Raw genomic sequence first — 11260 nt, forward strand, 5'->3', positions numbered from 1 at the left:
TATTCTGAAATAAAATTACACATGGGCTTAACATTTCCATGTTAGCTTTTGGCAGAGTCTGTGTCGGAAGCTTTCTGCCTTAGTCACTGCTGATGGACATCTAACTCAGCCACAGTGCAGAAGTAGGATTAGATTGAAACACCAAATGGTCAGCAATCACATAGACCATGAAAAGGCTACTTTGGATAGGAATTTTTCCCTATTTCTTTAAAGTTAGGGTAATGAGAGAGAAGATGATGATGGTTAGGAGAGAGTAGATCCAGAAAGCTAGAATGTATATTATCTTTGGATGGGGACCTGAATGAAGCTATGTATTCTAAAAAATAGAATATAAGGGGAAAAATGTTTGAGAAGTGGAAAAGTGGTATTCAAATAAGGATGGAACAGAGAAGTTAGAAGAGTGAATGGGCCACTCAAATATTTATGCACCTAAAGATGCCCAGAACTGCATATAGTAACTTTTATGAAGAAAAATTAAGATACCCCTTACTACACAGAGATTGATTTGACAAACAGATTTGCTTTAGTGGAGAATAAGAAAGAGAGACAAACAGAAACTATCTAGCAAAGAAAAACTAGTTCCAGGGCAAAAAGGTGATGAGGACAATAGAGTTTATTTGTGCTAAAAAATGAAATGGGCCAAGGACCATTTTCTGGCTCTGAGGCCAAGGGTTGTGCTATAGTCCATGTCCATCAGGTTAAATTCTCTCATGTCACCCAACAAAGTGCTCACATGCAACTGTGTATTGGGAATGGTTCCTTACTTAAGTCTGAAGCTGTGCCTGAGTGTTATTTGGGAAAGTGCTTGTTGAGCTGGCCTAAAAACATACTGTTGACTGTGCTATTGAGCTGTGAGAAAAAGCAAGGTCCAATTGCCATAGTTCTGTTTAGTTTAGTAGTGTAGGTGTAGCCTGGGAGAGTAGAGTCCAAGGAGACATGAAGATAATATGCAAAGAACTGCAAGATTAAATGGAGTGCAATGACCTGAGGAATGAAGAAAAGCAGGGAGGAAAAATGCTGGGATTCATCTTAACTTCAGGAGAGGTCAGGTCTAAAAACCCGGGAAGCATCTTACCAAGAAATGTTTAATAAGCCATCAAAGCCATTATATTTTGTCATCAAGGTGTATCAGGTGAACAAATGTACGCAATGTTTGCCAAAACTACAGACAATGAGATACGAATCTGAGGAAGCCTGAAAAACTCTCTATTCATTTTTAGGTGGGCTGGAAAGCAGTGATTCTGCTGGTTTCATACTGGAACAGGTTTAGATTGTGTCAGTTTAGTGAAAACATTCAAGAAAGTGGTATTATTTCCAGTGATCCTTCTAGTGGAATTTCAGATATTTTTTCTTCCAAAGGAGGAGCATAAAGATTTTACAAGGGAAGGAAAACAGGTAGATTATTAATTAATATTCCTAGGAAAAAGAAATCTTGAGTCACTGACATTTATGAAAAGAGAACTGTTCTCAGGGAAAAAAATCAAATGAAGAGCATGATCTGTATATTTGTGGAAGAAGAATATAACTTCTTTACGGCAATACAACTTCGGAATTTCCATGTTAAACAAGAGGAAAAACCTTGAAAGGAAGAACTCCAAGCCTTACTGAATAAATAACTATGTCAGAAAATACTCTTAAAATAAGCAGAACTTTAGCAATGAATAAGGCAAAGGAGCACATCAGCAAAAAAGTTAGATCTTGGAAGGGTTAATGGAGAACTGCCAAAAGTCCAGATGAAAAGTATGAGTGCTGTAAAAAAAAAAAAAAATAATATGAAGAAAGGAGTTTATAGAAAGACACTTTTAAGCTTGGTCTGAAAATTAAATTGACATCAACCTCCATTCTTACTATCAAAGTTTGAGGCACATGCAGGAACAGAATTACTATGGTATTTTCTAGTGATACAGAGAGGGACATGACAATGCCAATGCCATCAGAGGTAGTCTGATACTCAGCAAAACCAGCAGAACTAAAAATTTGACTGAATCCTACTATATCTTTCTGTGGATCTAGCCTATAGTCAACATATAAGGGATTAGAAGGTCACCCTGGAAGGAACTAAATGGTCTTAAGAACTAGAACATTAGGAATAGCATGAATTTCAGTAGTACAAAGAGAAATGTTTTTAATTTAAAAGCAGATAGGAGGAAATTCTGTTATAAGCTAGAAACTTGTATATTGGAAAAAAATAAAGAGAGGAAGGGAAAGATTTATACATAGATATCATTTACGGGCAGAATAACCGTGAACAGTGAGCTGTGACGTAAGTGGAGAGCAGCTGCCGTCTTAGGATATATCGGTGAAAGTATTTGTACCAGTGATAGGGATGTATTACCCATTACTCATTACAATATAACAGCAATTACTGATTATTTGCTCTGGTACTGCTGGGAGTTCATGTTGAACATTTTAAGTACTTCTTGTTACTCATATACAGCAAACATGAATTTAAATTAGATGGGAATGGAAGGACTACTCGAACCCATATGGAAACAAAAAGTGCTTTTACAAGGAGGGACAAAGTAGCCTGACACTACTATCCTAGAAAAGTCTGAGAGGACTATGACTGATCCCTGTAAATCCACAGGAAGACAGAACAGCCATACAAGCTTAAGGATGAGGTTGTTATGGGCTGAAAATAAAGCAGCCAAAAGTACATGAAGGCTGAAGACTGGAAATTATGCATCAGTCTGCAAGCCTTTGCAGAGGAATAGTGGGGCCAAAACTAAATGTTTTTAGATCCTAGTTTAATACATTTACAACTAGTAGAAGAAAACACAGTTGCTTGTAGGCAGGACTCTGGTCCTAAGGATTTCAATAGTCCTTTCCAGTTTTATGCTTCCATAATGCTAAGTGGCAATTAATTAATAGAATGACAAAAATACACAGTGGTTACTTCTTGACAAGATCAGCACACTATATCTCCAGAGTTCTTATAGAAAAAATTCTGTTTGCCTGTATTTACACCTAAGTTTAAATATTATCCTGAAAGGTACAGCCCCTCATTGCAACATCAGATGGTATTTTCCCTGAAACACTCATGATTTAAAAAAAAAAAAAAAGAGAGAGAAAAAATCCCACTAAAAACCTATACCAAATATTTCAGGAATGTTGTTTCTAAAAAGAACTGTTTCTAGAGTCAATGGGTGACAACTATGTGAAAAAACACCGATTATTAAATTGCTATAACATTGAAATACTCAGGCCCAGTCTTGTATTTTTTATGTTTTCTTATTAAACCCATGATTATATCAGGGAATGCATAAACAAAGAAGAAGACAACAAGCAAGATTTTCGAAGGCACCAGGAACAGTTTATCAATGGAAACTTGGTGGCTAAGAGTATTTCCCTTTTGCATATAGATTCCATAATCTCTGCAATTAATAATGTGCGTGGGGCTACCAGTATATGCAAAAATGTATGCAGTCATAGTAATAAATCTAGGAGTTCTCCCGTAGCAACAGCTCTACAATTGGGTACATTCTTTCTCTGGGAGATTCTTTGCCTTAAAATCTTTAGACAAATTTTGTCTTGACCAAAGAAATTGGCCTCATCACACTTCAAACAAAAATCCATGCTTTTATAATGCAAAAAATATTTAAACAGACCAATTTTTCCACAATGACTGGAACTGGTAGAAAACATCAGTTTTCATTGAGGTATCTAGTTTAGTATGATGAAGTTATTAAGTTTAAACTATCTGATCCCAAGAACTCTGCCTACATAAAACACTGTTTTTATTAAACACTCCATACTATTAATTAAGGAATGTAGATGGATGATGTTTACAATAATTTCCTCTAAACTATGCAATAAGGTCTGGAGAAAGTAGTGGACAGGATTTAAGGAGAGTCATTCCCACGGGTGTAGATTTCAACACCATAAGAAGCCACCCATGGATCACCTCAACTTTCCTTAGCAGGAGGATTAGCCACCTCTATTGACATTTGCATCTTGCCAGGTCCCATTTTGCCCTTCACTGGCTTTTCTCCCAGAATGCCTGTAAAATATTTTTCCTACAGTGGGGCTTTATATTAAGAAAACCAACCTTTTTAGATCACTGTTTATTAGAACATGCTTGATAATTTGTACCATTCTGCGGCAAGAAAAGAATTATGAGGAATAGAAGGCATTTCAAGGAACTGCTGAATGACAGCAGAACTCATCAAAGTCTCTTTGAACTTCAATTTATGTTTCTGTTATAATTTGGGCAATGTGATGGCCATGCAAAGACCTTCATAAAGCACTTAATGTTGTAAATGAATGTTGACACTTCATTGGTAGAAAGCAGCGACTATTCTCACATTTGCAGAGAGAGTCTATTAATCTATTATGCTGTCATTAAACACGATAATTCTTATGAATATTCTAAAGATTTCTTTCCATTGGCTTACAGTTAGCTACTTATGTCAGCCAAGGAATGATTTCCAAGTGATGTGGGGGGACAACACGTACATTGTGTTTCACTAGCACAGGCATAAATTCAACAGTGAAAAATTCATGATGTCATGAACATATTTAAGAGAGACGTTGTTAAGTTACATATTTATTGGTGTTTGATATAGATATAGTCATAAAAGTTAACGATGGAAAAGATCTGAGCCAAGATTTTGAAAAATGGCAATAATTAAAATGAAGTTGCTAACCGTGCTAAATATGAGTGCATATTTAACCAATTAAAATAAACACCACAGAGATTTTTTCACAATCTAGTAGCTTCCATTAAATTTTAAAAAGTCAATTAAAAGGTTAGTTGCAATGAAAATAAGGCTACTAGTTTCCAATACTAAATACAGACTTGGGAGCCTAACTTTTAAAAAACATTTGGCCTTGTTAGACTAATGACTTATTGACACTCAGTGGTACCTTTCATTCTTTTTTTGAGGTGGATTTTCAAAGGCATTAGTGAGATGCTTTGTGTTCACTAATGTATTTGGAAAACTGTGGCATAAATTAGTTTACAGAGTTCTTGCCCACAAAGGTAAAATTTCCTCAAGTATCTGAAATTGCTTAAAGGTAATAATTCTTGACATACCATTTCACTGCATGTAAAATGTGTGCCCTGTCTTGACTGGGAAATCATATAGAACTCTGGAGAGAGGCACAGGGTCAGAACAATTGCTTCTTGGACAGACCAATAGCTGCTGCTAGGAACTATCTCCAAGAAAGTAAGAAATGCCATAAAAAATGCTATGTTTTTGAATTTGCATTCATTTTAGTGCAAGGTCTGCAAATATAGACATTAAAAAATACACAGCGTCAATTATTCCTGCATCAGTAAAGCTGCTAAGATAACAATTTTGTAGTGTCTTTCTACAATCCAAATATCAATTTTGGTTTCGAACAGTAAAATAGAGGAAAGGGCAATTTTAGATTGTTGTCAGTCATGATAACAAAGCTGAGAGACAGCAGCAAAACCCAGCTTAGAAGCTGGGTGAATGACTGGGCAATGAAGTCACACTGAGCTCTGCCCTGCTCTGGCTCTACTTGAGAGTAGAACCCATTACCAAGTTCAAGATCATCTCCATGCACTGCAGTCCTAATTACACAGATCTATGCCAAGCCAAGCTCAGTCTGGCTGAGGAAGGGGTCAAGGAGCAAAGTGCATGGCATAAAGAGAAGAAAGATCAAAGTAAAGAAACTCAGCATAAACTTGTTAACCAAACAGATAATGAAGGCGTTAAAAAAGAAGAAACAAAGTATCTAACATTTTTATATGAGGGAGCTTGCCATGATATGGTTGACTGACAGAATCTATTTTATTGCAAGATAAAAAAAGAGCCAGACCTGATGGAATGAACTACAAGGGATACCAGGGCAGGCTCCATTACAGCTGACATGGTCTCATTCACCTTACATGACACCACCAGTATGTTCCACAGAAGCAAACAAGGATGTTTTGTGTCATAAAAAACCTGTAAAATAAAATGCCTTATTATGTCTCTTCCTACACGTTTGTTTTTTTTTCAAATGTGCTACAAACATTACTGAAGTCTCTGGACATTGTTGGCTTTCTGAGCTACAGGGTTGTATAGCCTGGGGACATAGACAAATCAAAGCCAACAAATGTGACCACTGACTCCATGGCGAATCTCTGCTGAAGGCAGCAGATGATGCTTCCAGAGCTCAGGAGTAACCAAATAGTCATTTGAGGAAATTATGTTTAACATCTTGAAAAATTAGGACAAGCACACAAAAATTACAGCCTGTTTTTTAGAAGTATGTGTGAGTAGGGGGGCTGCTATTCTTCATTATTCAATTCAGGCAAACCTATACAATATTTCCATACCCCACCTGTTCTGTTAGGATAAGGTTTGCAAGCTGTTTTATATAAAAATTTCCATTCTTTTTGCTTTCTTTTTTATTCTTTTCTCATTTTAAAGCATGTATTTCCTCAGTTTCCTCAGTTCCATAAGTCCTTGTGGTCTTCTAGTTAGGGTAAAAATAAATCTCCCCCAGGGTTCCAAATACAGCCAGAGTTCATCCAGAGATAACCAGTTACTGGTAGACCAGTCCCGTTATGCACCTCATGGCCACAGAAAATGCTGAATTACTAGAACTTCATACAGAAGGAACAAAATAAAGATTCCCATTTTTAAATGACACTTCCTCACGATGAGCAATCAAAATGGAACATGTACAAAAGAAAGGATTAAAATGGATGTGCTGTATAAACCTATTGGTTCCTCTGACAGGTACAAATGTATTTTTTTATCCTTTTATATACAGATAAGGGACCAGAACATTTGTTTCCAACAACAAACCAAGTAGATGCTCTAATCACAGTGTTAAAAATAGAAAAAGGAGTAAAGCAAAGCATAGAAAAAATTCTGTGGGAATTTACTGATTTACCCACTTCATTTCAAAAAGCATTTAGGTGTGAACTAGGTACTAAATTTTGTCCTTGTCTGTGAAGTCTACTCCTGTTTAACCTGGGAGGGTATTTTCCTACTGAAGCATCAAAATTTTACTTTCAACTACTTGAAACTTCCTAGGCTTATAGAGGGACACCGTACACCAGAAGATTCCACATTCTAGCAAGATGCTTCATGTTATAACATCTCTAGTTTTCTGTTGGTATTGTTTCCTCTTGATTTACATCCTTAGGGCCACATTTTAATGGCATTTAGTTACCTGCAGGTATGAAATTAAAGTGGAATTATTTTCACCTAATTTGGGGTATCTATAATCTTTAAATTTGCCATCTAGATTAATCTAAACAAACATTTATAACACAAATACATGTATTTCATCTAGAACCTACATTTCTCCCATACCTAATGGGAGGAAAACAGACCTCGAGGCAGAGCTCACATCTTTCTAAAGTTAAATCTAAAACAGAGCAGGTAACTTGTGCTAAACATGCCTAATCTCAAAGTATAAAGAGATCTTATAAAATCTCTGAAAGTACTTATTTTCTCATTTTGGTGTCTAAGAATTTTTACAATACATCCCCCAGGAGTCTTAAGTCTTGCTGAAATTAAATGAGATTATAAATACCTTAATTACCTAGGAATTACTTCATCTAACTTTGTGCATCTAATCTAGTCTAATGTTGTTGAGTCACTTAAAATAGACACCTACTGACTTGGTGTTTACAGTTAAGGTAAGATGAGCTGAATTTCACCCCCTGAGTGTTCTTAGTTAGTCTAAACTTTTGTTACTCTTTCTCCTTATAAGAAAAGCTATGGAACATGTGATTAAGTTACTGCTCCATAGAAATCTAAGTTGTTTCTATATATGCTTTCTATGTTTATGTCACCATTCCAAGTTCTTTATAAATCAATAATAAAACATTTACTACTTGAGAGACTGAATAAAATATAAATTGCCTTTTAGAATCTGAAATAGGATCCTTTATCCATTCCTTCAGAAAAGCAGCGTAAGTGAAATTGCACTGCTTGTATCAATGACAATGAATTTACTGTAAACAATTAATCAGTTCACATTTGAAGTTCCTGGCTCATAACATAGATTATAATAAGAGGATGTCAGCATTTGCTCATGTTTGATACCTACAGTATAGAAATGAGCACTGCTCCCAGCTCAGTGTCACAAGCAGACGGGCAAATTTCAAGTGGCAGTCTTATAACCATGCATGATATGTCTTCTTACAATTGTAAGAACTGAGAAAAATAGTTTTCTTAAACTATAAATCATGTAGTAATGAGTGTAAATTTTTTTTATTTTTATTTTCTTTTTTTTACTGAACATTTCCCTCTTTGACTTGCAAATACTTTCAGTATAAGACATGGCAGTGGAAATGATTAGACAAGAGGTGATTACTTCACAGGCTTATCAGACTTCTGTTAAAAGGTTGTTGCTGCAACCCCTGGTTAGGGTCACCAGTCATCCAAAGACAGGATTAAAAACCCCAGAAAAAACAACTTACATAAAAGATTTCTCTCTCCTCTCCCTCTCCTCTCTCTCTTTGAAGGCTTGAAGCATCTTTTCTGTGGCACTTGCAGACAGGAAGAATAATTTCAAGACTCCTCTTTGATAAGAAAAGCTGAAAACTAACATGCAAATTCAATTATGATATCAGACAATTTTCTAATTTGCATCAAGTTACTTAGCAGAGGTGTTCTTTTGCAGCACAGGAAAAATGAACAGATCACCGCACTCAGCCACAGTTCCACTGCACACAGAAAAGATGTCCCCATACAAAATCAAATCGACAAAACACATGTTAATTGTTTTTTTGTATAAAGCAGTCAATAGTGACATCTCTAACTCAAACATACACAGAAATGCTAACTAATTTGTAGAGAAAGCTATAAAATGGAAAGAAAATTAATTAAAATTGTAATCTTCTTTCATGTTTTTAAATTGTAGTTTCAAAATTTCCTGACACTTTCATAGGCACTCTGTTAACTCCAGTTGTTATTTTTCACTTTCTCTTGGACAAAGGTAGAATAAGGGCTGTAGAAAAAGAAACCAGCTCTCACTTACTTCAACATTAAAAAATAGCTCATAATCACTATAAAGTCCTGTGCCATTAGATATATAGCACCACTCTGCCACTTTTTCTTTATTAATTATTTCCTTTTGAATAGCAATCAGTGAATCCAGATGTCTGAACGTGAGAGATCTTAGCTGTGGCATCTGGATCCTTCACAGATTCCAAAAGTAAGTCTGCTATTGGCATTTAAACTGAATCACACTCCGTCAAAGTATTTATACTGCATTTGGCTTGCTGTGTTATTGTGCATTTATTAATAAGCTGGTGTGCTTACATTTTCACTTGGGAATATTCTGTGCACTTTGGAAGAAATCCTATCCCCATTGAAGTCAATGGGAGTTTTGCCATCAACTAAAAGAGAGCCAGGATTTCATCCTTCAAGTTTTTGTTCACAGAGAGGAACAGAGCTCGCCTTAGGCAGGCTCTTCAAAAATATTTCAGTCCTGTAAGCCTTCATTACTTATCTATTTAAAAAAATCTGCTAAGGGGAGAGGTTAAGTTAAAAAATCCCGGTTGCTCTGTCTTTCTATTATCAGTACACTCATAGATCTCCAATTTGGACATGGGTTGGCACAGAACATGCTCAGACTGAGACTCTCAAATTGCTCACAGAATGGGTAACAGCAGGTAAAGGCTACTGAAATATCAAGTTTTTGGCCCAAAGTTACAGTCAGGGTCTATTGGGTTCACAATTCTACTAGATCCCTTTTGCTATAAGTGGTCATACGCCATGCTGTCATGGACCCATGGTGGGTTTGCACTTCTGCTCCCTTCCAATACTACGTGGAAGCCACAGACATTTATAGTTAAATATGCATCCTGAAAAAAATGAAGGAAACCCACTGAAGTCAGGTCTTCAAAACTGAGATTCATCATGTATTTTGTGAGCTGTTAGAAGACTTTTAAGTACAAGAATCTTTCCCTGGAAAACCCTTCACAGATTTAAGAACGATTTCTCATGAACAAATTCTAACAGAACAGAATTGAACTCTTTAATTTGAAATAGTTGTTGTCCACGAAAAGGGAATGAAAAGTGCTGGGAAAACTACTGTGTACATTTCAGTGCCCTGGTTATTTTGTCAAAGAAATCTAGGGCAAATTTATTTTAGTTAAACATTTATTTGGTGGCCAGTGTTTCTATGAAGGTTATTTTGCTACCCTTACCATTAACCGTTTGTTTCCCTGAATGCCAGTGAGCACCACACTGTTCATCTACAAAGAGTATTGCTTGTTAATGATAAATTGAAGAACTAGTTTTCATGGTTCAAAATCTTGGGTTTGGCAGCTCAGTATAATTTAGGTCATGAATCATTCCTACTGCTCTATAGTGAATTATAAAATATCAATCCCTATTGCCCCAAAGAAAAGAGATAACATGCAAGGTACATGGCTGATTGTTTGTTTGTTTGTTCATTTGTTTGTTTTATATGGTTGAATGCTTATCCACTAGGAATAGAACAAAGGTTTAGTTGGAGAGCCAAGTTACCAGAGTAATTCTCCATGTGCTCACTCCTAGCTTACAGCAAATGAAACTCACATAGTTAAGTTCACACCTCCTTAGAGTTAAGCATGTTAACTCCTTAGAGTTAAGTATGTCGACAGCTAGATCAACTTAGCTGACATGAAATAACTTCTGAAGCTAGAATAAATCATAGAATCATAGAATGTCCTGAGTTGGAAGGGACCCACAAGGATCATCAGGTCCAACTCCTGCCCCTGCACAGGACAACCCCACAGTTCACACCATGTGTCTGAGGACATTGTCCAGTCTCTTCTTGAACACTGTCAGGTTGGGGCCGTGACACCTCCCTGGGGAGCCTGTTCCAGTGCTCCAGCACCCTCTGGGTGAAGAACCTTTTCCTAATGCCCAACCTAAACCTCCCCTGGCACATCTTCCTGCCATTCCCTCAGATTCTGTTGTTGGTTGCTGGAGAGAAGACATCAGCATCTCATTTGAACAGAATCCAGTTTGTGCACTCCAAGACAACTCTGTAACGTGAATCAAAGCACAGCAAATGGGAGGTTTGCTTTAGGAGCACATGCTGGATCCAGATTAAGAAGTGAATGTAGTTCAATCATCAGATCATCTGAAGTCATACACTCTTTTTTTGAGTACCTACATGAATCACAAACTACTTCTCATTCCTCTGTTTCTTCCTCGCAGTCGCAATAGCTGGAATAATATCCTAAAGGAGTGTCTTGCATCTCCTCTTATCTCTGTCAGCTGTCACTGGGAAAGTTCAGCTGTTTCTCTACTTCCTCAACTGTACAATGATTCAGTTGCTTCTTTTTTCATTT

This window comes from Streptopelia decaocto, assembly GCF_964273445.1.
Source record: "Streptopelia decaocto genome assembly, chromosome: 3".
Taxonomy (NCBI): domain Eukaryota; kingdom Metazoa; phylum Chordata; class Aves; order Columbiformes; family Columbidae; genus Streptopelia; species Streptopelia decaocto.